The sequence below is a fragment of the Canis lupus genome, chromosome 16, assembly GCF_048164855.1.
Source record: "Canis lupus baileyi chromosome 16, mCanLup2.hap1, whole genome shotgun sequence".
NCBI classification, from domain to species: Eukaryota; Metazoa; Chordata; class Mammalia; order Carnivora; family Canidae; genus Canis; species Canis lupus.
This window is the reverse complement of record NC_132853.1, coordinates 46,167,229-46,192,164: the sequence shown is the minus strand read 5'-3', so window position 1 is coordinate 46,192,164 and position 24,936 is coordinate 46,167,229. Positions and strand designations below refer to the sequence as shown.

Below are 24,936 nucleotides of genomic sequence, written 5' to 3'. Positions count from 1 at the left end.
ACTACTGGTCATATGCTCTTGGACAAGTTACTTAACCTTTCTGGATATCGAGTTCATAAAATGTCAGTAATAATTCCTTCCCACAGGTGATTTGAACATCAAAACAAGATAATGTGTGAGAAATACTTCAAAAAATATAAAACATAATGCAGATGAAATGTGTTTCATTATAGTTATCCATAGAGTACAAGGGGACATATGAGCTAGGCATCAGCAGGAAGGAAAGACATTTGGAACAGAATGAGAGAAGGTGTGAAGCAGAACGGGCTCAGAAGATTCAGGGAATAGTGGGTAATATCTTGGTCAGAGGGTATTATCAGTGAAAAGGAAAATAAGACCAGAGAGTTAGCCATGTTAATTTCATCCATTCAAAAAAAGAACTGACCTGTGTTACCTCTTCTTTACCAGGCACCGTGCTATGTGTTAGGAGCATTGGTGGCCAATCTTGGATGCAGTGCTAAGGAATTCAAGCATTGGTCAGAAAGCAGTTGCCAGCCATTGAGGCTTTTTGCCCTTTACCTGGGTAGTGTTATATGATTGCATTTATACTTTAGAAAGATTAATCTGGCAGCAGAAGATGAGACGAACAAGGGATGAAAAGAGATAAATTCAGAGGGTATAGCACTAAAATTCACATCACGAGTCCCAGGAGATCAGGGGGGCTCGAACTGGATCTTGTCAAAGGGAATAGAAAGAAAGGAGTAGATATGAAGCCTCACTTGAAATTCACAGAACACGAAGATTTAGAGGGCAGAAGAAAAAAATAATATCACATTTTTGAATTGATAGGCTGATGAATAGTGTATTGTCCCCTGAATGTTGAGTCTGAGAGACTAGCAGCAGGACATTCATTTGGAGACATGTAGTTGACAATCTGAACTAGAACACAAGGAGGGGTGGGGGTCTAAAATCTGAATCTAGAACTCAAGAAGGAATGTATATATGTCTGAATCCTCTTGATGGGGGAATCTATTAATGCCCACAGGATGTGGATGATACTGAGAGAAGAGACGAGGGGCCCATGGGCTGACGCATGGACAAGAAAAAGTAGGGAAGGGTACATAGAGGATTTTTTTTTTAAGATTTTATTTATTCATGAGAGAGAGAGAGAGGCAGAGACACAGACAGAGGGAGAAGCAGGCTCCACGCCAGGAGCCCGATGCAGGACTCGATCCCAGGACTCCAGGATCGCACCCTGGGCCAAAGGTAGGTGCTAAACCACTGAGCAACCCAGGGATCCCCCCATAAAGGATTTTAAAGGAGTGAATGGTCAGGGAGAGAAGAGGAAGGCCAGAAGAATTTAATGTCATGAAAACCAACAAGAGTTCCCCACTAGACTTTAAGGTCCTTCAGAGTAACAGCTCTGTGTATCACCTCAAGATGCCCACCAATGCTGCACTGAATTGCTCAGTAAAGCCCCTCCTGTCCTGAATCTCATCCTCAGAATTCTCTTGCCCACTTCATTTCCCTCTTTCATCTGTGCTCTTTTAACACTTTCTGTGAAACTCTACTAAAGGTTTTCCCATCAAACCCCTGTAGTAGATGTTCTTTTGAGGGTGGGCCTTGGGGCTGGGACTGTGTCATCTACATCCTTGTATCTCAGCATTCAACCCAGTGCTGGGCCCATGTGGCACTTGGTGAATTTGTGGCAGGAAGACAGGAAGGAGGGAGGGAGGATTAGCAGCCTTGTGTGCTACAAGGAGAATGAAGAGTTGGAAAAGGGATCCCTAGGTGGTGCAGCGGTTTGGCGCCTGCCTTTGGCCCAGGGCGCGATCCTAGAGACCCGGGATCGAATCCCACATCGGGCTCCCGGTGCATGGAGCCTGCTTCTCCCTCTGCCTGTGTCTCTGCCTCTCTCTCTCTCTCTGTATGACTATCATAAATAAAAAAAAATAAAAAAATAAAAAAATAAAAAAAAGAGTTGGAAAAGCCACCAGACTTGGGTAATGACTCCAGATCCTTTTATATTGCACCCCCTAAACATATGCTAAGTAGACTCTTTCTGAACATATTCTTGTCTAGGCTTTTGTTAGAATAAATATTGTAATTATTTTATAATTGTCATCTGGGGTGAGTGGGATTACTGAGCATTCTCATGACTTACCTGTGGGCCCTCAGAAGGGTTCGTAGGTTGAGGAAAACAAGGAGAAAGCAAAATGCCAGCACCCTACCCACACAGCCCACCTTTCCTCTTTTTTTCTCAGTAATTTTTCCACCTTTATTGAGGTATAATTGACAAATAAAATTGTATCTATTTAAAACAAACATAAAACAATGTGATGACATGGTATACATTGTGAAATGATTGCCACAATTAAGTTAATTAACACTTCCGTCACTTCCCATACTTAATGTTATGTGTGTGTGTGTGGTGAGAATGCTTAAGATCTACGCTCTTAAAAAAAAAAAAATCTACGCTCTTGACAATTTCAAGGAGACAACACAGTCTTATTAGTAATAGTCACCATGCTGTACAGTAGAACCCAGAACTATCTTAACTTCACCCTTAACCCAATGTCTCCACATTTCCCCCACTCTCCAGCTCCTGGCAGCCAGCATTCCACTCTGGTTCTGTGAGTTCACCTTTTTTTCTGTCTTTTTAGAAATCTGCAGATGGGTGAGATCCTCTGAGTTCTCTGGTTTATTTCTCTCAGCCTACTGTCCTCTAGGTTCATCCATGGTGTGACAAATGCCATGCAGCCCACTTTTCAGCTCCTCTCTAAACGAGGGCAGATTTTCCTTGCAAATCTTTTCCATAAGATGCCCTCAAAAGGCCAAAGCAGGAAGGATACCAGCAAAGTCCTTTATTTTCTCTACAGATAAACTTAGCGTTCAGCAGCTTCCTTCCTAGGTTCCTGGATTTAAGAATAAACCTGGATCTCTGTAGTATCTGATTTTGGGGTCATACTACACGTCTCTGGCAGAGCCTTAGCTGCTTCTGCCTGGTACGCCATTATGACAATCATCTGTATTCCCAAAGAATTTAATTGCCTCCCACAAAGCCTAGTGATCTATGGGGGAGTAACATGGATTTTAGAAGCAACATCAACATATTTAAAGCTTTCGTTGGGTAGCACTGCTTGTCTTTAAACTACCTCAGTCATCAAGAGTAACTAACAAATCCATAGAGTCACAAGCAGCCCTACATAGCCCTGCTATGTAGACAGAAAATCAATTAAGCAATAATCGTGACAATTGTTAAGAGGAAGAATTGGTCTTTTGCAGATTTCCAAGCCTTTAATTTCTGTTTTCCATAATGGATTTTAAAACTTCACAGTCTTAGCTGCTGTTGGCTAACTCATCTGCAGTGAAATCTATTTAAAAGTACTAACAGCTCAAAACTATGTTTTATCCGAAAGCACATTATGAAAACAGGAATAATAATTGCAACAGAAATAAAATTCAAAGACTTTTATTGACTTTTCATGTTTAATGGTTATTATTCTGGCTTGTTTCGAGTAATTTTAATAACCACAGTTTATTTACAAAATTCAGACTAATTCTTTTGTTCCCATGCCAACAAAATACATTTGTTCCCAGACAGCTGGTATGATGCATCATTCTAAAATTTGTGTTGTTATGAGGAATAGAACCACATTTAATTTTGGCCACATCTTATTCTCAATGAGAGTTTATTTGAATACTTGCCTCTTTTCGGAAAAACATTTGGTGCACAGTGTCAGGGACATGAATATTTTTGTTAAAATATACATCTCATCAAAATATTCCTTACAAATCAGTTATTCTAGAGATTTTAGTGGCAAAGCAAGTCAACACTTGTACACAAAACGTCTACTACAAACTATGCACGATGATCACAACGCCATTGTTAAATGAGAACTTAAAGCAGCTCTTCTGGGATGAATGTGCTCTGCATTTCATCATGGCTTTCTTGAGATTCCCTTTGTTTTTAACTTCACTGGGCTGGTTGTGCTGGGGGGAGGAGAGAGGAGGCGTGTTTTTAATCCTGTGCTTTGCTGACATATCACATCCAAGTGTCAGCAGAGCACCCACTGCATCATTGCAGGTGTTTTTCCATAAAGCCTTTTCTACATTGTCAAAGTGGCTCTTTGTCCATGTAGCGAACACTGGGGGACGATGGGGACAGGGGATGAGGGCCACAAAGGGACTACACAGGTCTCTGACCTGGGGCTGCCGGCTTCAAAGCTTGGCTGTGTCTGCCTGGGGCTGGCTCTCATCTTGTAATGTGTAATGAAGTAATGTGATCATACATTCTGACTTCTTACGGTTTGATTTTTTTTTCAGGTAGTTTGGAATTTTAGTGTTTTTTTTTAATCATCTTTTTATTCCAAAAATGATTTACTCCAGATCAGTAAATTATAGAGGCACTTAAATCCCAAGAATAAAAGCTTAAAACCAAGTTTTCTTCTATGCTACCTTTTTAAGTTGGTGGACAAGAGGAATTATCACAATCATTAACCTAGGTAATGGAATACAGTCTCCGAGGAGGAGAGAAAGGAGAATATATCCCTGAGCAGTGTCATATAAAGCCTTGTTTTTCTGGCAGCTGCTAAGCACTGAATTCATGGAATTGAGGGAACTGCTGGAAAGAGTAAGTAAAAGAAGAGAGAAACACAGAGATGGTAAAAGAGGGTGGGAGTGAGTCAGCAGGGTTACAGAGAGATGTTTGATGACTACTTACTGTGCCTGTCACACTCAGAAAAGTTATCAAATATTCTGAGTCATTTACTTACAATTCCTTTTCTGTTCTCTCTAGCCAGAAGATATGTCATTCCTGTTGAAAGAGGCTATTTTGAGGTAGAAGTGATTGAAATTGTTTATTGTCCAACAAATGACAGAGCACAGGTTTTTTAGAGTCATCAGATGTTTATCAGTTTAAATTAGAAATAGGGAAAGAAAAAAAAAGAAATAGGGAAAGAATGGTGATATTTTTATACAAAAGAAAATTCAGAAATATATTTTTTAAAGATTTATTTATTTGAGAGAGAGAGCACTAAGCAGGGGGGAGGGGCAGAGTGAGAGAGAGAAGCAGACTCCTCACTGAGCAGGGAGCTTGACATGGGGCTCAATCCCAGGCCCCTGAGATCATGACCTGAGCTGAAGACAGACACTTAACCAACTGAGCCACCCAGGTGCCCCTTGGAAATTTCAGAAATTTAAAAGGCCCTTTGAACATATTTTACATGTAGGTAACCTTTTGGATTTCTACACAGAACTCAAGGACAGTTCCAATTGTCATAAAATGTTCAAGTGCAAAAAATGACTTCTTGAAACACATGGAGAAATTAGAACTAGTGAATATAGCGTCGTTGGCATGGATAAATTGTATGAAATATGACACCTATTTTGAAGCAGACAAACCTAATACCTTCTCAGTGCTCAGCATATAGAATTGACATGGAAATCTTGTCTTCTAGGAGCTTCTGTTTTTATAATAAAGGAAGATGTCATTTAAAGATCCATTTGTGGTCTCATATGTGAGATTTACACTCAGGTTTATTGAGAGGAGGTGAGAAGTAGGAGTAGAAAGCTCTCTGACAGTAGATTTTCTCATTTTAATTAAGAAGTAAGGGAGGAGGCAGCCCCAGTGGCTCAGCGGTTTAGTGCCGCCTTCGGCCGAGGGCCTGATCCTGGGGTCCTGGAACCGAGTCCCATGTCAGGCTCCCTGCATGGAGCCTGTTTCTCCCTCTGCCTGTGTCTCTGCCTCTCTGTGTGTCTCTCATGAATAAATAAATAAAATTTATTTAAAAAAAAAAAAAGTAAGGGAGGGTTTGCACTGTGTTAGCCATGACAGACATGTAGGGGGGCTTTTCCTGGCTCGGGTAGGTAGCAAGGTACAATAAAGAAGAAAGGTCCCAGATGTCAGGCTTACATCAGGCTTGGTTCTTGGTTCGGATAGGTGTCGCGTCGGGCCTGGTACCCCACTACGGATCCAGAACAGCAGTGTATTTTGTTTTCTACCCTTCCACTTTAAGATTTTACTTGAGTGAATGCCCATGCAGAGAGAATAAGAAAAAATTGGCAACTTAGACTAAATGATTCCAAATGCTTCATTTGGCTCAGAAGATTTTGAGGTTTTGCTTGAGTTGGTAAACAGAGGAAGGTAAATGAGATGGTAAATCAGAATGTGCCATGGTAACTAAGCTCAGGGTGAACTTTCTTTTTAAACTCCTAAGTAGGGATCCCTGGGTGGCGCAGCAGTTTGGCGCCTGCCTTTGGCCCAGGGCGCGATCCTGGAGACCTGGGATCGAATCCCACATCAGGCTCCCGGTGCATGGAGCCTGCTTCTCCCTCTGCCTATGTCTCTGCCTCTCTCTCTCTCTCTGTGACTATCATAAATAAATTAAAAAAAAATTAAAAAAAAACAACTCCTAAGTAGTACATTCAACATTTCAATTCAATTCAACAAATATTTCCTGAGCACCTACTATGAATTGTGTCCTTTATTGGCCTTATTGATAGACATCAATAAGCAAAGAAAAACCCTTGCCCTTAGGAAGCTTACATTTAGTGATAGGTTCTTCATAGCCTTTTGTGTTTTTTTTTTAAAGATTTTATTTATTTATTCATGAGAGACACACAGAGGTAGAGGGAGAAGAAGGCTCCCTGCAAGGAGCCTGATGTGGGACTTTATCCCCAACCCCAGGATCATGCCCTGAGCCGAAGGCAGACACTCAGCTGCTGAGCCACCCAGGTGTTCCAGCCTTTAGCATTTCTATATAAATTTTCAACTCAACTTGTCAATTTCTAATGAGTCTTCCAGTCCATGAACATAGTATATTCCTCTGCTTTATTTAAGCATTCTTTAATTTTTTTTTCATTTTTATTGTTTTATGTAAAGATGTCTCACACATCTTATGTTAAGTTTATTCCTATTTACTTTACATATTATGGTGCTGTTTGAAATAGTATTACTTTTAAAATTTTATTTTCTCACCATTGGTTCCTGATATATAGAAATAAAGTTGACTTTTGTGTAGTTTCCCTTTGTCATATTAAGAAAGTTTCTATTCTTTTTTTTAAAAAAGACTTATTTATTTGTTTATTTATTTTTAAATATTTATTTATTTATTTATTATTTATGATAGACATAGAGAGAGAGAGGCAGAGACACAGGAGGAGGGAGAAGCAGGCTCCATGCCGGGTGCCCAACGCAGGACTCGATCCCGGGACTCCAGGATCGTGCCCTAGGCCAAAGTCAGGCGCCAAACCACTGAGCCACCCAGGGATCCCCAGAAAGTTTCTATTCTTATAAAAAAATTTTTCACTTTTAAATTAAAAATGGATGTTTCTTAAATGCCTTTTTTTTCCATCCTTTGAGATAGTCATACGAATTTTGCCCTTCATTCTGCTAATATAGTGAGCTTCATAGGTTAGTTTTCTAATGTTGAATCATTAGTGTTGAGTTCCTAGAATAAGCCCTTTTTGATCAAGATGACTTATCCCTGTTTATCTTTCAATGAATTTCAATTTGCCAATATTTTGTTTAGGGTTTACATCTGTGTTTATGACTGAGATTAGCCTATGGTTTTCTTTTATTATAATGTTCATATTAGACTTTGGTATCAAAGTTTGCTGTCCTCATAAAACAAGCTGGATATCCTCTCTTTATCTGTTTCCTGGAAGAGTTTGTCTAATACTGATATTATTTCATCCTTAAAATGGTAGATGAAGCCACTGGGGCTTAGAGTTTTCTTTGTTGGAAGATTTTCAGTTAATTGTGTATATACTTTCTTGAGTGGTTATAGTATCAGATTTTCTATTTTAATGTCTGCCTGATTCTTCTCTTTTTGAGATGATAATTGTATTTATATTAGACCTTCTAATTTTGTTCCATATGTTCTGTATTTATTCTGGATATTTTTTCAGCTTCTAGTTCACTAATTCTTTCCTTAACTGTGTTTAATCTGCTGTTAAACCCGTTCTTAATTTTGGTTATTATATTTTCCAGAGCGAGAATTTTACTTAGTTTTTTTTTAGTTTCCTGCCCTGTGCTGAAGTTCACAACTGTTTTTATTTTGTGGAACATATTTATCTCAGTTCTTTTAAAGTCTAAGTCTGATCATCATTATGTGGAATTCACATGGATCTTATTTTATTGCCTTTGTTTGTCTTGGCTTTTGGTCATATTGTCTTTCTTTCTTGTGAGCCGGCTATTTTTGATTGAGTGCCAGATATTTTATATAAAACTTTATAGAAATAATTTGAGGCCTACCTAGAATGATGATAATTTCCTCCATAGATAATTTGCATTTGCTTCTAGGTAGGCAGGTAGTGGCCTTGCTATGGTGAATAATCCTTTTAATCCACTTTCAGGGATTGAGATGATTTGAAGCTAGACTTCAAATTTAGAGAGAGCTTATCTATTTCCAGTTTACTCCTTCTCATAGGGGCTAGCCCTTTGGGATCTACCCAAAGCAAGGGATTTTTACCAGGCACTCCCATTTAGTGAGACCTGGATTGCAATTTGTGTCTCCATGGGTTTTTTTTTTTTTTTTTTTTTTTTTTTGTGAGGCTGTTAAAAGATCTGTTCAGCTTCTCAGCCTCTTACCAACGACTCCAGAGTTGGCAAAGGCCACTACATTAAAATATTCCAAATGCCAGACTTACAAGTTCTCTTGATAGCCATAATTCTAGGATCTTGGTCCTATAATTCTTCCCTGCCTTGTTAGTTCCCTAAACTTTGAAACAGACTTAGTAGAGAATTATGTAAGTGTCCATTACTAGAAGTGGAAATCCAGTATTTGCATTTCTGTGAGTTGCTTAATGACATTCATTGCTAATTTGTTCTATTGATTTGTTTCTCTAATTTGACCTATAGAAATTAATTTTCTTACATATTCTGTATCTTAGTGGTATGGTAAACTGCAAATACTTTCAGTTGCTTCTTCTTTAATTTTGTATTCAATATTTTAATTTTTTTGAGAACATTGTTTTTCATTTTTTCTTTATGGTTTCTAAGTTTGCCTGGGAAGGTCTTCCCTACCCTAATATTATAAAATATATTCTCTTTGTAAATGTAGTTAAAGTTACTAATCACTGACTTCAAAAGAGGGAGTAGGCCCAATCTAAACCCATGATTGGGCATGGGTTAAGGGCATGCGAACTTTCTCTGGCTGGAAGCAGAAGGGATGTGACAGGAGAGGAGGTCAGAGAGATTGAGAGATTTGAAGTTTGAGAAGGATCCAGTGCACTGGTGCTGATTAAAATTGGAGAGGGCAATATGAGGTGGTCTTCAGGGGCTGAGAGAGGCTGCCAGCTAACCATCAGCAAGACAGTAGCGACATCAGCCCTTATAGCTGCAAGGAACTTGAATTGTGCCCCAAACCTGAATGAGCTCAGAAATAAATACTCTCCCAGAGCCTCCAGATGAGAGTCTAGGCTAGCCAACACCATGATTTTAGCCTTGTGATACCAGAGCAGAGGAACCAGGTGAGCCTCTTGAGACTTGTGATCTATAGAACTGTAAGATAATGAATTTGCATTGTTTCAAGCTGCTAAATTTATGGTAATTTGTTAGAGCAACAGTAGAAAGCTAACACAGGGATCTTACCTTTTTAGTTTTATTTCCAAATAGATAGCCAATTATTATTTTTTTAAAGATTTATTTATTTATTTATTTATGATAGACAGAGAGAGAGGCAGAGACACAGGAGGAGGGAGAAGCAGGATCCATGCAGGAGCCTGATGTGGGATTCAATCCCAGGTCCCCAGGATCACACCCTGGGCTGCAGGCAGCGCTAAACCACTGCGCCACCCGGGCTGCCCTAGATAGCCAATTATTGATCACATTTATTGACTAAGATATTCTTCCCCCTTTTATTTGAAATGCTACCTTCGTCAAGAATAAAATTTTCCATATATGCATGAATCTGTTTGGGACTTTGTATTTTTTCTTATTCATCCATTTCCTATGCCAGTAAGAGTCTTTTTATTATTATTGAGTCATTTTTATGGTGCTTAAGAGCATGAACTCTGGAACCACAGTGCCTGGGTTCAAATCCCAGCTCTGCTACTTCTACTTACTCGCCCTGGGACTTCAGACAAGTTACTTTACTTTTTTGTCTCAGTTCCCCCATATTGAAAATGGGTTGGTAATAGTACCCACCTTGTAAAGTTGTGAGAATGGTCAGTCATTATAAGTAACATCTTTAGAAACTATAGAGAAGTAGAAACTTTAGAAAAGTATCAGTACATAGTACCTATTATCTCTAGGGAAAGGTTCCCCTTAAGACCTCTTTTTAGAATTGCCTGAGTCATTCTCAAGCATTTACACTTTCATGTGAATCTTAGAATCATCTTGCCAACTTCCATTTTGTAAAATTCATGGGATTGGTTGGCTGGAACTGCATTGAAGTCATGTGTTAGTCTGGGAAGAACTAACATCTTTGCAATATTGAGTTCACTTATTAGGAACTTCACATCTCTTTGCATTTCATTATGTCTTTAGTGTCTTTCAGTATAACTGAAATTTATCTTTTTATAGATGTTGTACAATTCTTATTAAATATATTCCCAGGTATATTATGGCATTTTTTCCATGGGTTTTCCCCATATATTCTCTAAACAGTCATGACTCATGTTTAGGAAAATGTTCATGTTTTGTTTGTATATATCCAGCTAACCAGAACTATTCTCAACCTTAATGCTATTGAATTTTCAGTTGATTTCTTTAAAAATTTAAGCACATTTTCAGTTGATTTCTTAAATTTATCTAAGTAGGCAATTATAGTGTTCCTTAACAAATAATTTTGTGTTGGGGCACCTGGGTGGCTCAGTCAGTTAAGCCTCTGCCTTCAGCTCGGGTCATGATCTCAGGGTCCTGGAATGGAGCCCCTCCTTGGGCTCCCTGCTCAGTGGGACGTTTGCTTACTTCTCTCCCTATCCCCCTACCCCCACTCATGTGCTCATTTTCTCTTGCTCTCTGTCAAACAAAGAAGTAAAATCTTTAAAAAAATAAATAATAATTTTGTGTCATCCTTTCCCTCTTTCATCGATATTTGATTTTTTTATTGCCCAGATGAGGCCTCTAGTTCAGTGCTGAGGAGCAGCAATGATAGAATTTGTCCTTGTCTTTTAGTTGTTTTTAATGAGAATGCTTCTTAGGTCTCATACAAGTACTCTGGTTTCTGAGAGCTTCTGATAGTTACTGTTTGTGGGGTTGAGACACATCACGTTCATTGTAATTATGTCCATGTTTTGTCCTTCCCACTAGGCTAAGACTCCTTTAAGGGCCAAGTGTATGTTAGAGTAGGAATACATGCATATACTGAGATCATGTGTGTGTGTGTGTGTGTGTGTGTGTGTGTGTGTGTGATATCTGCCTCATAGTCAACTTTCAGCACAGAGAAGAGTTTATCTCCACTTGGTATAGGACATTTGCACCAATTAGACGGACATACAGAAAGCCTCAGAGTCCTCCTGTACATGCAAGATAGAAGTACCTCTGCCTTCTGATTTGTCCTGTCATCAGCCACGAGTGACTTCTCGGCCCACTCTTATTATACCAGTGGGGTCTCTGTGTAAGACCCTCATCTCTAAGGTGTAGAATCCCCTGTGTAGGAGTCAGAGGGCACTTCTCCCCTTACTGCATATCCATGCTCCCTCCCTACTCCCCCCTTCTGGAGCCCTTAGGCCACTGTCAGGGGGAATCTGTGAAGCCACCCTGTGGTCTGACCTTCAGATTCCTGGCCCACTGACTACTGTTTTCCTTTTTTGCCACCTGCTTACAGTATTTCTCTTTTCAACCAGCTGCATGCTGTTTGTTTTACTCACCCCCATGTGGCCAAACAACCTCAAAGAACATCTGAAAAATGCATTTCCCTTTAGAAACAGTAGTAGACATTGCTTATGTTGTATTTCTTATGTTAATATATTATATCTAATATTTTCTTTATTTCTTTATAATAATAAGTTTTTCTTTCAAGGACCGTAAGATGAGTTAATTCCCCAGTCATATACATTGGTCTTAATCTTGGTACCTGCCTCCACACAGCGCTTTGTGCAGAATGGGTATCCAACTGCTTGATCAGTGAATATGTGAATAATACATTCCATAAGTTTTTGGACTGAGTTGGCTGACAGATTTATGATTCTAAAGTAATGTCTGCTTGGTTTTCATTAATCTTTAAAACTGCTAGATTTTTGCTTATGCATATATTAACCTTTTTAGTGAAGCTTGCATATGTAAAAATGATGTTGGTTAATTGTTGCCAGTTCCACTTCTTTGTGAGCTGTGACATTTGGGAGGATCTAAGTCTGGAGGAAGGCAAGGTTAGGTTGAAACCTGAAGTATGCATGATGTGTTGTAAAGTTGGCACTTTTTGCTATTTGGTTTTTAAACAGGTGACAAACAATGATAAAAGTGTTTGCATTTGTGTGTACAAAGATGTTGCCAGCAATTAGAAAGTTTCCTGAGAATTTAAATTATGAGTTTTAAAATTTCAACTGAGTTATAACAATACACAGCAACAGGACCCAAATAGTGAGTTGACCTGCTTGTTAGGGAAATCTAGCTATGATATCGATGCAACTATATTACGGTATAATTGGAGTATACTTTTAAAATGACAGAACACCAAAGTTTTAGGCCCTCTTTCAACCATCGATAAGCCAAATAAAGAAGAGATGCCTCACTGATGGTAGAAACAAGCTATTTTTTAACGGGAGATGGCGCCTATTCATTCAGCAAACATTCATTGAACACCTACTATGGGCGAGGCACTATTAGCCTGGAGTGTAAGATGAGTGGGAGAAACTTCCCAGAAGGAGCTCATGGCCTCACAGAAGAGATTCTTGAAGTTAGCCTGTATTGGCCTGTTGACTCAGCATAATCTGATTTTTCTGCTTTGTTTTTCACCTCCCTCACAATCTCTTCTACTGACTTCTGGTCTTTGGGAGTTACCCTTTTTGTAGGTAACCTCTGCTTTCTAGTCTTTTCCTTCTTAGTTCTCACAACTATCCATTCTGTCTTCCTCAGTGATAGCATCTATCCCCAGGGGCTTCAACACTCACTTATTTCAGTAACTTCCAAATTTCTATTCACAGGTGTACCTCTTTCTCAAACTATTTCTACCTGTGTAGTGACACATGCATGTTAGTCTGGCATATCAGACTCTTGGGTTGAAAGCCAGGGTCTTTAGAAAAAGAACTCCTTGCTGCTAAATCTAGGTTTTAGAGTCAATCTAAGAATTTGGGACTCTTAGTTCCTCCTCATCTTCAGGAGGAAAGAGAAATGAGTCATTAGTAATAGGCAATATGAACAGAGTTTGTCTTAAAACCAAGCAGTCAAGCTGGTAGTGTGATTTCAGTGAAGAGGGGGAAAGATTCACTGCCCTTTTCCCAAAGATGTTTGCTCTCCTAACTTGTTGAACATAAATTATTGGGGCACAATTTCAGGTATCAGAGGCCTGACTGTTTCCCAATTAGAGACATCCTACTGCAAGATATCCCTTGAACCGGTCACCTATCACAACTTACCAAAAGGCATTTGGCTAGGAAAAAGTGGTGAGAAAATGTGAACATATTGGGCACCAGAACAGGATTGGAGGAGGAGGACAGAGAAAGGAGAAACCAGGAGACAAGTGTCACTCGAGAGTTTTGCATAGTGTTGGCTTGGGAGTCAATTAGAGCCTTCTGGTGATGGGTTGGGAAAGGAGCACACTTGCTGTGATGAGCACCGGGTGCTGTCTGCACGCCTTGAATCCCTATATTGTACACCCGAAGCTAATACTGCACTGTATGTTAACTAACTGGAATTGAGATAAAAAGTTAAAAGAAGAACAAAGGGCCCCTCCAAACCTGTTCTTGGCCAACAGGGTGGTATGAACTCTTTCCGTGAATCAGTAGTGCTGAACTCTGGAAGAAGACAAACCACTCAAATTGTAGCAAAACGAGAGGAAAGGAAACCCTTCTTCTTCCACCCCAAGCCAGGGGGTAAGTGGGTTTAACCCTGCATTGTTGTCAGAGAGCACTTCCATTCCTGCTCAGTTTATATAATCCCAGGAATGCTGTGCCCCCAAAGCCACATGTAGTCAGGTGGTTTTAGAGTTTTCTCTGCCCTTGTGGTTATGAATCATATAGACCTTTAGTGCTTAACCACAAACAGAGGATTTTCCAGGTGGGGGATCGGAGTCATGAAAAGGAAACCACTAAAACACAAGTCACTGGGGTCATAAGGTCTTTTTTTGTTGAAATGGGGTGACTGCCCTAAGAATGGTGTCCCAGGCATCGCGCCCCATGAAGTGCAGGGAATAGCTCCTGCGCTAAGGCTTCCCAGGCGGTGGGAGACAATGGAGGTAGTGACCCCCGGCCAGGATGGACTCTACCTTGCCTGAGTTGTTGTGCATTCTGTTCCTTGAGGTTGTTCTAGAAATTAATTTTATTCTCAGCATACAAATAATAGAAACTGACCTTAATGTTGCTTCCATTTTTGTTTACTTAAATGTATGAAATGTAAAATATGCTGGTTCCCAAAATTAATTATCACTCTAATTCCCACTGCTAAGTTTTAGCCTCTCTTGGACTCCTTTCAATGGGCCTTTTGTTTTTGCATGAAAGTAGGAATATTTTTAAAATGCATGTTAGTAATACAATCAATTATAGAGGCATAAGAGAAAAGAACATAGGATTTTAGAGTTTTGGGGTGTTTTATTTGTTTTTTGTTTTTTTTTTTTTTTTGGTGTTGTTTTTATTTGGTTGGCTTTCCTTTTTTCTTTCTAGTACATCAGAGTGGGACCACAGTTTAAGTCAATCCTATAACAGATACCAACTCCAAAAATATCCTTTTATTCCCTTACCCCATGGCCCTGAAGTTGTGATTACTCTCTGTAATTCCTTGGGCTTCTACATTTGGTTCCCTGGACATTTTCCCAAGCTTGTTCAACCATTAGCCTTCTGGACTTCTGGGTTTAAGTACTGTCAGATCAGATTTAAATCATGTGTTGAGGCTTGGTGGGTCCATCATTGTCCTCAATTTAAGAAGCATTATAGAGGTCACGACATTGCTACAAAGAAGGTGGCACTAATCCTTCACTTTATAAAAGGGAACGCTGTGGTATGCATTACACCAAAGCACCAGCCCCACCAGCACCAGAACCCAGAAAGCCAGCAGCACACTCATTTCCTCTGCTCTCACTGTGTACTTCCAGGGATGGGTAGTACAAAACCAGATGTCAACTATTTTTCAAATACTCCTCTCTGACTTAGCATTGAATTTCCCTGAGACCAGATGCCAGTGTTTAAATAATATCCTGAAGGATCCAAAGAGAAGGAATTACTCATCGTGTTTCATTCATATAAAATCTGAAATAAAGGGGAGAAAAGTACAAAAAAACCAGAGTACCTTGAGTATGTCTTGCCAGACTCATAATTTGAAAAAAGATTGCCTCGCTTACGAAAGCTCAGGAGTGAAGTGTTCTTTTTCTTTAATTATCAATTGAGCCTCTCATTACTTGTTATTAGTGCTTTCTCGTAAAAACGAAAGCAATTTTTCTTGTAAGGCAGTTTGGTTACGTTTTCAGGAGATGGGGCAACACTTGCTTCAAAGTGGCACTGTCCTCAGTCACTTCCACTTATTTTATCGATTTCTGCCTTGCTCTCTGAAACCACTGCTTTGATGGTCTGCATCACACAGCAAATAACCAAACCCCTTGTGTTTGAATAATTCCTTTCCGTGGTGCTCCCCAAGGTAGTACCAAGAGCTTCACTGAGCACAGGTGCCATTAGGGCCTGAAGGGCCCCAAGGCCAGTCATGGGCAGGTCCTCAGCAATGTTGGCTGCCGGGTATGTAGGTCTCTTATAAGATAGAAGTTGTGTGAAAGGGCCCACCACAACGTAAAACAGAGGCCAGTAGAAGGTACACTGCAGTTGAATAATGTGACTTTGTGGTTGACCCTATCAAAATAATGTGCGTGTGTGCATGTGTGTTATGGTTGTTTACTTTCTGCAGCAGCAAGAGAGAGTCTCTGAATGGGGAGAGCAGATGGTGGGCAGTACCCAGAGCTGGGGATTGGCCCAGAGCACCCAACAACATCAGATGATAGCATGTAAAGCCTACCTTAATTCGGCAAGAGAGCTCACGCAGGAACTAACCCACTAATTTGGAAAGTAGGGAGGCTTGGGGTGACCAGAGTTGGAATGCAGGTAACAGGAGGGCAGGAGGTAAGATACGTGGAGGTGTGGAAGGTGGTGCAGGGGGTGGGGCAGATGTCTGTGCCCCAGGATCCAGTAGGGTCAGTGGGGTGTGGTGGCTTTTAAATAGTGGCCATCCTCATGTCATCGTTGCTGGCTGATTGGTTGGGTCAGCTCGTCGGTGCAAAGTCAGGAGCCTTGGCAGAGAATCTCGGCCCCTGTCAAATAATCCATTAGAAATAGTTGGTTGAATCTCACACCGGTTTAAACAGTAAGAATGTTTTGGTTCCTGTAACTGAGAAGTAGTATTGGCTTCAAAGGAGGCTTAATCCAATTACTCAAACTATGTGACCAAAAGCCAGTTCTCTCTCCATTTGTTAGCTCTGCGTCCCTATTGTCCGCAGGTTATCCCTCTCGTGGTTGCAAGCTAACTGCTAGCAGTTCTGGGCGTGTGTGTCTAGGCTCAAATCAGCCGAAAAGAGAAAGTTCCCCTCCACAGCAGCGGGAGTCTTGGACTCAGTTTCATTGGCCTCAAGCTCTAATTCTAGCAGGGCCTGGAGCAGAAGGCAGAGGGGAAAGGCAGTTCATACAAACCAATGGGGTTAATGAAGCAAACCACCATTGCCTGGGGCCTGCGGCCTGGGGCCACTGGCTACTAAGTCCACAGGCTGCTGGGCCTCAGCTACTAATGTGTCTCCTGTCCTTACCTGCATTGTCCCAGCAGCTCATAGGGCTGAGCAGGCCAGTGTAAGGGCCCAGTGGCTCAAGTAGAGTGAGGATGAAAAGCACCCAGAGTGTGGTATTTTTAAATTTAAAAAATCGTTAAAGTAAGGTGGTACTGGGACACCTGGGTGGCTCAGTCAGTTAAGCATCTGAGTCTTGATTTCAGCTCAGGTCAGGATCTCAGGGTGCTGAGATGGACCCTGCATCTGACTCCGAGCTGGGCATGGAGTCTGCTTGAGACTCTCTCTCCCCCCATGCTGTCCCCCCACTCTCTCTTGCCCTGGCACTCTCTTAAGGAAAAAAAAAAAACCCGAAGTGGCATTACAGCATTATGTCTCCCCCAAATTCTTGTGTTTGAAGCCTGAAGTCCCAGTGTGATGGTATTTGGAGATGGGGCCTGTGGAAGGTAGTTGGGTTGGGGATGGGGTTAGTGCCCCTGTAAGAAGAGACAGGAGAGGTCTGGCTCACGTCCACCGTGTGAGGACACCACGAGAGGGTGACTGGCCCTGAGTCGGCAGGAGGGCTCTCACCAGATCCTGATGCTGCTGGCGCCCTGGTCTTGGACTTCCCAGCCTCTAGAACCATGAGGAGTAGATGCCTGTCGTCCAAGCCACCTGGGCCATGGAATTCTGATACAGTAGCCTCAGCTGACTGAAGACCAGCTGGGACTGAGAGGCCAGAGGAATCAGGATCATCCATCAGTGAGGACAGAGAGCCTGGACTGCGTCAGCGGATTGAGAGGAAGCCTGTGCTTGCTGCTGCCTCGGCCTCTTCCTCCTCCTCCTCCTCCTCCTCCTCCTCCATCAGTGACTCCTTACAGTGTCTCATCACCAACACGTGTGACTTCTCTTCCACTTTGTCCTTCCCTCCCCACCTCCCACCCTCCTGGCTGTCACCTTTGTTTGAATCCGAATCAACTCAAGTTGGGAGGAAATGGCCTCTTGCCTAGCCGGTGTCTCTGCCTCCATCTCTGACTCATCTTCCCTAAATACCACTGCTGCTGTGTTTTCTCCTGCTGGAAGAGACCACCGGCTCACGGTCTCGTATCAGACTTCTCTGCCTGCTTCTGAGGGCTCTGGTGGTCTGGAGGGCTTGTCCAGGCTTGTGTCCAGGCCCCCAGCCCCCATGGGCTGGCCTCCGCCCGGCAGGCCTCCACTCCCACACAAGCCACGCTTCCTGGTGCCACAGCACACAGGGTATTTCTCTTCACCTGCAATGTCCTTTTGCCAAATCACCACCCATCCAACTGCTGTTCACCTTTCGGGGTATAGCTAAACACCCACCTCCTCCCCTCTGACCTTCCAAACTGTCCCACGCCACAAAGATCTCGTTCCAAGCTTCTATTACACTCAGGGTCCCCGTAGCTGAAAGTGTAATGTTTGTGGGCTAATTCTGTTTCCCAACAAAAGTGGAAGACAGGATTGGAGACAGGATTTGATTCCTCCTCTGTGTTCCTCCTGGAGCATAGGCTAGGACTGAGAATGATTTAGGGGTTCAGCATTGATTAGGAGAGGTGAAGAGGGAACACTGGCACGAAATGTCAGCCCCCAGTCCTGAGCACACTGGAGGCCAGACTTCCTTGAGTCGGCTCCTCCCATCCTAGTGGATCTCCGCCTGACCTCCCACTGGGCCCTACATCCCATTGGCATGGAATCATTTAAGTGAAGATGTAAAGGTTGCTCCAGAAATCCTGAGACAGTAGTTTAAAGGCCCCTGTGCCTAAGACTAGCCTCCCTTTGATACGTTGCACACATAATCCTTCTATAGCCACACTGGCTACCTGCCTTTCTCCCAGGCTGCTTCTGGTTCCCACATGCCAACCAACGGCACAGTGGAGCTACATGAGTAGATTATATTAAAAATTTCAGCTGAATCTTCTGAAAGTTCTCATTCCACCAAACATTTGCTCTGCCTTAAGGGACATTTAAAATATATATTAACGTAAGTTTGCGATCAACAGCCCTTATTTTTCCAGGATCACTGGACCTGACAACAGTCACATAAGCCACTTTTACAGGCCCTTGGGCCCACCTGTCAGGCTATTTAAAGTCTTCTTTGAAAAAATAAGATGTTAAGGCCAGGAGGAAGCAAGATTAATTTTCTCAAAGAAAATCTATCACAAAAAGATTTTCTCGAGGCTGGAAAAAAAAAATGTTAGCATAATGCAAGATAAATGGTATCCTTATCCCCCAAATCTCAGACTTTCTGCTGCCACCATTGGTTTTAAATATATGTACAAGATAAAGAGGGAAATGAAATGGCTCTGGAGTTCTGAGCGACCCACTCGGGCACTGGAGCCCCACAGAAAGATCTGATAACGGCCTACAGTGCTTGGAAATACATAGCAAAAACAAAACCTCGCGGATTCAATCAGAATTAGAAACGACACTCTTTCTGTTTGTTTTCACATATAAATGAGGTAGTGGAAATGCCCGCTATAATATATTTTGCCTTGAGGGCCAATAAACATAAAGAATAACATTAGTCATAATATCAGCACCAATGTTTAGGAATTTTTTTCTAATTTTAAACAGTGATTTTTCTCTGTCATTGAAGTAAAGAAGAAAGCTGTCCTGATGAGGAGCCCTCAGCCAGCAACGGTTGTCGAGAGCTTTTTTCCCTTTGTGTTTTGACTCTCCGCCGTGAATTCTTTTCAGACATCATCAGAATATGTTTCTAGATTTCAGTACATTTTTAATATTAAAGAAATGTCTTCAACTGAAGGAACAAAATCTTCCTGCTCTTTACTTGACCTTTGTTGGTTTGATGTGTTTTAAAAAAAGATCTGGGCAACAGTTTTATAAAGAATGCACCGAGACATTCCTGGAAAAGCACACCAATGAAAATAATAATGAAAAAAAGATTAGAAGAGGAAGCCTCTTGCTCAATCTAACGTACTGCTAATCTCCCCACAGTTTTTTAGGGTTGTGCCAGTTTTATTGAAGACAGGAACAACGTACCCAAGTTTTTAAAAGATACTTGAATGTAACTGTTTCTAACAGCAATTTTACTTTCACACATGTCCCAGTAGACCAAGCCAAGTTATTATTCCTCCCAGTTTGTCTGATTTATAAAAACAGAAATGCCAGTCTCTCTCAGACTGAACGTGAGCTGCTCTCTAGCCATGTCTGCACCTGACCTAGAGCAGGTGGGGAGCCCAAATGCTTACAGTCGGGTATGTTCTGCTTTGTGCAAACTCCAGCCAGCATAAGAGGTGGGCAAAAATGCCTTTATGTTGGCAAAAACAATCCTTAGGATGTTTTCAAGTATCAGCTCAATAACAATGCAATCTTCTTTTCTTTTCAAATACCATTGATTTCCAGTAAAACAGAGAACCTACCCTCAGGGGACCCACAGTCTAATATGAGGGAGGAGTGCATAAATAACTGTCGTGTGACCATGAAGAAAAACAGAGGTTCTGGGGTAGAAAGACCTGGATATGGGTCCTAGTGCACTTGCTAACTAGCTGTGTGCCTTTGGATAGAGAGGAGCCGCTCTTGGCCTGTTTCTTTGGATTTTAATAGCCATAAAGATACCACGTGGAATTGGTAGGGAGAGGAAATAAAATATAATATATGCAGTTGGATGCATTATGGTGCATAGTGCATAGAAGACAGTTAGGAATTCTCAGCTGGCCACCGTCACAACAGCCATAACTATTTGCTGCCTCAGACTTAGAGGCTTGTTAGAGGAGGGAGCAGGTGGCCTGAGTGGACCACTACGGAAGGGCATCCCAGAGAAAAGGTCTCTGTGAGAGCAATGAGTAGTGCTCCAGCTGGTCAGGAGGAGGAGAGAGCACAGAACACGTGCAAAGGCGTGAGGCACTGAATGGCATGTGATTTGGTTGTGGGGGGAGGGGGGATGCAAGTCCTCATGGGAGCATAAAGTGTCCTAAAAAGTTAGGCTAAGATCAGCTGAGAAGGTTCTTAGGTGACCCATGCGAACAAGGCTGTCCTTAGTCTATCAGTTTTAAAAAAAAGTCACTGACGCACCCCCCTGATTGCTCCCAACATGGTCAGATCTGCATTTTCGAGAAATAGGCAACAATGTAGATAAGCAGTTGAAGGAAAAAAAAAAGTAGAAGCAGTCTCTCCCTGTCCCTTTTATCCCCAGGTCACTGCACGACCCCCGCCCACACCTCACCCCTTGGCAGCCCCAAAGCATCCCACACACGTCCACCTGGATGTTTGTGGCCCTTCCGTCTCCTGCATTCAGAAAGTCCCTACTCATCCCACAAAGTCCAAGGCCCATCTCATCACCTCTGTGAAGACTCCCATTATCCCACTTAGAAGTAATCAATCTCTCCGATTCCCGTCCTTGGCCTATTATGCTTCAATTATGTTTTTATGTAGCTCCTTTTTTACGTGTCTGATGTCAAATGTGTAAGCTTCCCGAGGACAAAAACCATTTGCTACTCCACACAGAGCTACGCGGAGTAATCACCCGGAAACGTTGGCTGGATACAGCTCCCGACCGTCGTCATTCAGAAAGCCTGAATGGAGTCTTTGGATAACTGCACGTTCCCCAACTTTTAATTGAATGAAAATTCCTTTTATCTCTGCTGTGTAAAGGTGAACAACTCATGAATTTAGTCAGTGACTGTTTACAATGGTGTTTTGAAATTTTCTGCTATGAGGTTGTGGGGTCTCTGTTCCCATTAGTTGGGAGGTAAGGGGATTCATGCACAAAATCCTCATTAGTGTTAATTGGAACTGCCTAAGTAAATCCCGGGTGCGCCAGGGGGACAATGACCGCCTCTGTATTCCTATTTTGTGTTTTGTATAGAATGCCATATCTGGCAAGACATGCCTTCTCAAACATAAGGAGATAATTGGTACTTTGAGGGAGAGATTTAACTTATTTATAATTGTCAAGAGTTTAAATATGCAGAAAAGAAAGAGCAGTCATAGCTTGCCTCTTTTGAAAAAAAAAAAATGCCCTCAAACCAGGTCAGAAACCTCAGACTAAATCAGATATTGGGAGTGATCTTTAAAGGTTAGATGTGGATACTCCTGTAATTTTTGCTTTAAAATAGGAAACAACATATTTATCAACAAACAAATTCCATCCTGAACTCTTTATTTGAAGCACAGTGGCTCTCAGATCTCCCAGGACTGATCCGAGGTCCAGGTGGCTTTGTTTCACATGTGGTGACAACATGGGAGGCGAACCATGGCCGTGGTCCTCGGCCCCCCTGCAGCTGCCCAACCTGTGAAACCCAAGGCCATGCTCCCCACCCCCTGCCTTTCAGCCCACCTCTTCCACCATTCCTGATCTTTCTCTCATTCTACTTCACCTACACCCTGAATAGTGGAGCCCCTTGTGGATGACTCTCTGCTCCTGGGAAATTCTTAATCTCTCCTTCCCCCTTCAGAAGCCCTTCCAGTCCCCAGGCTTCACCTTGCTTCTCCAGCCAGGGCTCTCAGGCATCCATTCCCCGCCTTTCTCATAAGCTCCGTGGCATTTCCGAGCACCTCCCTGGTGTGTCAAGCTAAGTGAATACAAACCCAGACCATGTCTTCTCTCCCACCCACCTACACACAGGCTCCCTCCACCCATCACCCCATCTCTCCAGGGACATTGCTCTTCTGGGCATGTGGCTGAGGCCTGAATTCTCATTCAACTCACCTCTCACTTTTATTTTTTACAAGCCAGTTCATCATCACCATCTGTAATAGGACCTTCCTACAGCCTTGCCTTTGAACCAGAGCACACTCTCATTCTCTCTCTCTCTCTCTCTCTCTCAACTATATCACTCCAGCTGCTCCCACTGTCCCCAAGCACCAGGCTCTTCCTCTCCTGAGATTTCTTTACAACATCTCCAGATTTTCCCTCCTAGGGTCCCATCTCCCAGTGGCCCCACCATAAGTGGGCACAGTGTGGGTTCAGCTTCAGCCCTGGGTCTAGCAGTTGCTCACTGTGGGCCTGTTTCTTCATCTATGAAATGGGTGTGATATTATCTGTCTCCCATATTTAATGGAAGGATTGAATGGTGTCTTCATAACAGGTGGAAGATTAGGTATCAGTTCCTTAGTACGGTGCCTGACATGTCAGGTGTTTGTAAGTGTTGATTTGTTTATTTTCTGTTATATTCAGTGGGATGACTTTTACTGCCTTCCATAAATTCAAGATCCCAACTACCTGTTCAGCCATAGCTTTGTTCAGTCATTAGCTCATTAAAACAGTATTTGCTGAGCATTTACCATATGCCAGATGTTCCAACCTTACTTGAGTGTACAGAGAGTTAAATATCAAATGGACTCCAAAAGCCTCACCAGTAGCAGGCTCACTCCGTAAGTCCTCTTGGGTCTTCTATTAAGGAAGTCAGTTAAAAGTCTCAGGAGTCTTTCCCCTTCCTCCTTGGTTGGGGTTTCGGTCCTCTGTTGATGGACACTACCTTTTCATGAAGTCTGGCCCCACCCCAAAGGGGCAGACCCACTCTGTCTCTGAGAGGAAGACAGTGGAAACCACCCCGTCCCTCCCCAAACTGTTCTCTCCAAACCCTTTCAGAGACAGACCTTCCGAGGTGGACATATTGCTTCCCTTTAACTCCTATAAGCTCGGCCCTCCACGTGTCTCTGGCATGCACCACCCCAGGCTCCCCATTCAACCTTTCTCGGTCCCCGCCTCCAGAGTGGGTGCAGGCAGGCATCATGATCCTCTCAGGCTTCTACCATTTAATGTTGCAACCCTATAAAAAGTGTGGTTGTGCGGTGGGGGAAAGAAGCCGGAGGAGGAGGCAAACCATGGATGAAGCAGCCCCCCCCCCCCTTTCAGGGCACATCTTGGCAGCCCGGTGGGCGTTGGGGTTTGCCTCCCTCGTCCTCAGCTCCGAGGCTGGCCTGCTTATTCGTAGCCACGGTGCTGACGAAAAACTGCAGGACCATAACGACAGAATCTGCTCTTTGTATTTGGGAAAGGTTTGGTGACTCATTTATTCTGGACGTTCTGAAGACCCTGTCGTCTTAAGACAGAGACTGACTTAATAACACCTTGTGCCGTGAAGCTTGATTCATTCATTCACTTGGCAAATATGTGGTGACTTGCTGCCATAGGCCAGACCCCGAGATAACTGCTGGAGCTGCCTCAGTCAGCAGAGCGAGCACGGCCCTACCTTGCGGTCCTCAGCCTAGTGCAGGGCTCAGCCAACTTTCTGTGAAGGGCTAGACAGAAAATAGTTGAGGCTTAACCTGCGAGCCCTGGGGTCTCTGTCCAGATGGCTCATGCAAAAGCACCACAGATAGTAAGTGAGCAAATGAGCTTATCTGTGTTCCAATAAAGCTTTATTCACAAAAATAGGCAGTGGGCCAGATTTGGCCTATAGGGCAAAATTTCCTGGCCCCTGATCAAACACGCAACATATGTCACAAGTTACTATTCTGCATAATCTGCCTTGTTTCAATCAGGACTATTTCGCTTGCAAGTAACGGAAAACACAACCCAAACTGAAAAATCTAAGATCAGGGCTAGCTTCAGGGTCAGCGTGACAGAGGCCCAGTGTCTGTCTCTCCAGTTCTCAGCTCTCCTCCCTCCAGATTGGCTCCCCTCTCAGTCCAGCTTTCACTCGGGGGGTAGCAACATGGCTGTCACAACCCCAGAATGACGTCCCCTGGGTGAAGTCTAGCGGATGAGAGAGTTTGTCCCATGACTCTTGGTGACTCTGGTTACCAAGGCTGGGGTCATGTACCCAGGCCCCAAATGATCCCAGCACAAGGGGAATGTGACATGATGCCTGGCTGGGCCTTATCACATACTCCACCCTCCTACCCCCCCCATCCTGTGACCTTGGGTGGGACGGTGTGGGGGAGAGGTATATTCGAAGCCTCTCAAATGAATGCTGGAGGGTGAAACAAATATCCACTACATATATCTTGTGAAATTCTAAATGAGTACCTCCAAAGGCCACATTTGTTTATAGGAACTCTAAAATATGGTCTCAGATTTTTTTTCTATAACAGAAGAGAAAGGGTACCACTTATGTGCGAAATGTCCTCCAAAATTGTAATATTTGCCCATGTTTATTTCATGCCCCAACCTCAGTCTTCTTATCAGATATTTATTCAAGTCTTTGATTCATGGACAGGTTTGGGCAGTTTATTG

General features: G+C 42.6%; 1 protein-coding gene across 8 annotated transcripts in view; it reads left to right on the top strand.

Annotated features, from left to right (window-relative positions):
• CEP112 (centrosomal protein 112) overlaps positions 1 to 24,936 on the top strand; it is a 400,571-nt gene that overhangs the window by 363,279 nt on the left and 12,356 nt on the right. The window contains exon 26 of one of the 8 annotated variants that reach the window (XR_012009149.1): positions 21,261 to 21,407. The exons of the other annotated variants lie outside the window; for them this stretch is intronic. The gene's annotated coding sequence lies outside the window, so the exon portion shown is untranslated. The remainder of the gene's footprint in view (positions 1 to 21,260; positions 21,408 to 24,936) is intronic. 8 annotated transcript variants of the gene reach the window in all.